Genomic DNA, 3,766 nt, shown 5'->3' with positions numbered 1-3,766 from the left:
TACTACGACTTAGGCTACTCTTCCATCTTTCCTTTGCCTTTTTCATTGTTATCATACTTTTTGTCTCGACCACGAGCCGGGCGCTCTTGTGTTATCTCTGACCTAATCACCAAAGGTCTCTCTCGCAGTCTAGCCTTACCATTTTGATCCACCACCATCTCTACGGCAGGAGCAGTCTTCGGTTTCTTCGACGGATGAACGACTCGGAATCCGGCCTCTTCCTCCCCCTCAGTCAAATACTTCTGATTCTCCTTTGCTACCTCGCGAATCTTGTAGTTAACAGGCTCGCGCTCCCTCAATTTCTCGCGCTCCTCGGAAGTGGTAGTCTTCCTCTATTGCAAGTATGAATCGGATACCCATAAGGAGCCAATGGGAGAAAGTATGAACCACACGTTCCTCTGAGCCCACTTGAGGGCCCACTCTTGACGAGTCTTTGTAGTATGTGCCAACGCAGTCTGAGGAACAGTGTCAAGCTTAGGGATCTTCTGTTTAAGGCCCACTTGCCTCATCAATCTCTCCGGGAAGATGCATATCATGAATTCCAAGCCAGGAATGCGAACTGACCGAATAGGATCTAAAGATGAAACTTCAGTAACTGGCCTGAGGATCCACAATGACACAATCCATCGGATCAAAGGACCTCCTTCATTCTTCAACTTGTTCTCCCAATAGTTGCAAACCTAAGTGAAGTCCACCATGTAGAGCCTGGTCTTCATCGCAATTGAACGACCATGGTATCCTGGCACATTAACTGGAGGCTCGATCAACCGCATACGCTCCGTAAGCCAAACCTACAAAGAAGACGGGAATTAATGCCCATATGGTCAACAAAAAAAAACGGTTGGCATATACAAAAAATAGAAAAAAGAAAACAGGTTCTTACCTGCAAAATGATAGGACTTCCCAGATAAGTAAGCTCGCGGTTGGTTTTTCTGTTCCCAAGATAATCTCTCCTAAGCAAAGGCATGCTGGGCTCTTGCGCAGCTCCATTTGTTCCACTAAGCTCAAGAAACGAGGATTCCCTCTCATCTCTTTGTCAACATGCCCTTGAAAGACATAACAGTGAAGTAGACCAAACCCGAACGCCCTGCGTCTAGCAACATAAAAAATAGAAGGGTCTTCCCTGCTTATGAATCGGTCAATGAAGCCAAGCATACGGACTCCTTTTGAGGTCACAAGACGATCAACCTCAGCCTTAGTCAGTTCCAGCAAGTCTCTAAATTTACCCTTATACCCTTGAGAGCTAAAAGGTATAGCGGGTGCATTTTCTGGATCCCATCCTCCAATAGCAGCTATTTCTTCCGGGAAAGGACAAATATCGCCTCTAGGAAAGGTGAATACATGGAAATTAGGATCCCAATATTCAAGACAAGCATCCAAGAAAGGCTTTACAACCTTCACCAATTTGAGACTCAAGATTGAACCCAAATTAAAAGCACCCATGTCATGCTTCTCAACATTTATAAACTCATTTGTCCACTCCTTGAGACGGTTTTCAAAGGTATCCATGATTTTGAATTTTTTAGAGATTTTATGAAATAGACGGAATAAAGATGGAGGAATTATGAGGATAAAAGCTCCCCCGACGTCTCTATTTATACTAAAAGTTGTTTCCTAATTTCCGTCAGAACTGACCAACTGGGGAAGTGGCGCAGCACCTGCTGCGCCTCTTCGAAGGGTCGCAGCTCTTGTTGCGCCTCTTCCCTAGGCTGATTTCCGTGATTTTCAGCTTTGGATCTTTCCTAATTTATTTCGGCTATAATTTCCTATTCTTATAGGCTATTATTTTGGTAATTCCGTCAAGTTATCAAATTTTATGTTTCCTAATTTTTCAGGCACGCTTTTCGAGACAACATCGACATTCTCGCCAAACAAGCACACTTACCCATTTCATTTTATTTTCTTTTTTAGGGGAATCATTTCACTCCTTGTTTCACATTTCATTTCAAACTTATACATTTCTTTTTACGTTTTTTTAGGGGGTAGCCCTCCCTACTGTCCGGTCATTTTTCTGGTCCGGTCATTTTTTCTGGCATTTTTTTGTCATTTTCGCTCATTTCTGAGCAATTTTTCGCATTTTCATTTTTGCTCATTTACAGGCACTTGTTTTGCTTTTCTCATTTTGCGCTAATTTAAGTCACATGTATATTATGTGTTTTATGTGCAAATCCTGTGTAAATTTTGGCAGCATGACGGCGTAAACCGTCATCAACCAAACCTGTTTTCTAAGCTAACCTGCAGGAACAACAGACAACTGAGTAGGAAAGGCACTCAGGCCATCATATATACAACCAAAATGCTATCAAACTGGGGGCTCTCGCCCAAAACAAGTCCAAAATGACGTCCAAAAATATAAAAGTATATACAAGACAACTGACAACAAAAAGAAAAAGCAACTACTCCTGGTCGCCACTCCGCTCGGCTACCCTTGCCTCGAGGGTAGCAATCTCGGCGTCCCGGACCTCCAACTCCCTCAATAGGTGAGTTGTCTCCTCCTAGGACTGCGCCAGCTCACGCTCTAGGTCGCGCTCCCTCTGCAAGTGATAAAGAAATGCCTCATTTCAATAAATTCATTCAATTATTTCAAACAAAAGCACGACAAATTCAAATAAAGAGAATGAGAGGTTCATACCTGTCGTCCTCGGCCACCTGCAAGCATCTCCATGGCCGTGGCCCGTAGCTGGTTGGCCACCCTCCACAACACCACATGCCGTGACGGTGCCACCTGCATTTCAAGAAACAAAAGGTTTTCAACAAAAAACAAAACGCATTCTTATGCAACAAAGATAGCAAAAGACAACCGAAGCTGGGGGCTTACCTTCCTCACTAAGTGCTTCCACTCCTCCAGGCTAGCATCTGTCACCTCCTTGCCAAAGTCGCGGAGCTTGGAGATCGTCGTCATCCCCGCCGCGTTAGTGTACTCAACGGTCTCGGGGTACGCTGAGGGCTTGACGCCTGCCACCTCGACCTCCTGCAAAGTTCAAATCAATTCTTTATTCGACAATCATTCGTCAGCTCGTCAAATCAAGTCAAAAGAAAAGGAAAAATACTTAGCACGATCGGCCAGTACGCCAACCTCTGGCGAACAAACAGAGAGTACTCCTCACCAAGAAGGAGAAGAGCGTCACCACCAACGTCCGCCAAGTCAGCCTCTCTCTCAGCATCCAAAGATTCCCTAAACATCGTCCGCGAAGGATCGATGAAAACCGTGAAAGCGTCACGAGAGCACTGACGAGTCAAGCGCTCGCCCAGGTACCACATTGGACCCATGGGCGTCCTCAGCAGCAACCGAGTCGAGCTCCTAGGTCGAAGGACCTCAGCCACGAAAGGTGGAGCGTCGGGGTAGTCCGCCCAAGGTCTGGGCACCCACTAAAACAAGCAAAGGAAGGGTCATTCTTATGATCACTTCTAAGAAACAATCAATAACAATAAAGGAAAAGTGACTTAAAATACTTACGTCACTCAGCTTCAGGGCATTAATGCCCCGTCGACAAACATCGTAAGAAGAGCGCTGACTCTTCCTACGACACACCACCCAGTCCCTCACAACTGGGTAAGCCCTCGGCTCAGGCTCCGTCCTCTTGGGCGCGAAGCCCGGAAAGTAGGAGTACACCCATGCCTGCAAAACAAGATAATCGATAATGATCCTTCACAGTTCGACAGCAAAGAAGAAGTAATGATCTTTCATTAATACGTAATGAAGGTTCATACATCCAACAGCAGTCCAGGACCGACAGTAGCAGGAGAAGTCCCCTTCTCCATCAAC

Source organism: Silene latifolia, chromosome 4 (genome assembly GCF_048544455.1).
Source record: "Silene latifolia isolate original U9 population chromosome 4, ASM4854445v1, whole genome shotgun sequence".
NCBI lineage: Eukaryota > Viridiplantae > Streptophyta > Magnoliopsida > Caryophyllales > Caryophyllaceae > Silene > Silene latifolia.
This window is presented reverse-complemented; position numbering follows the sequence as displayed.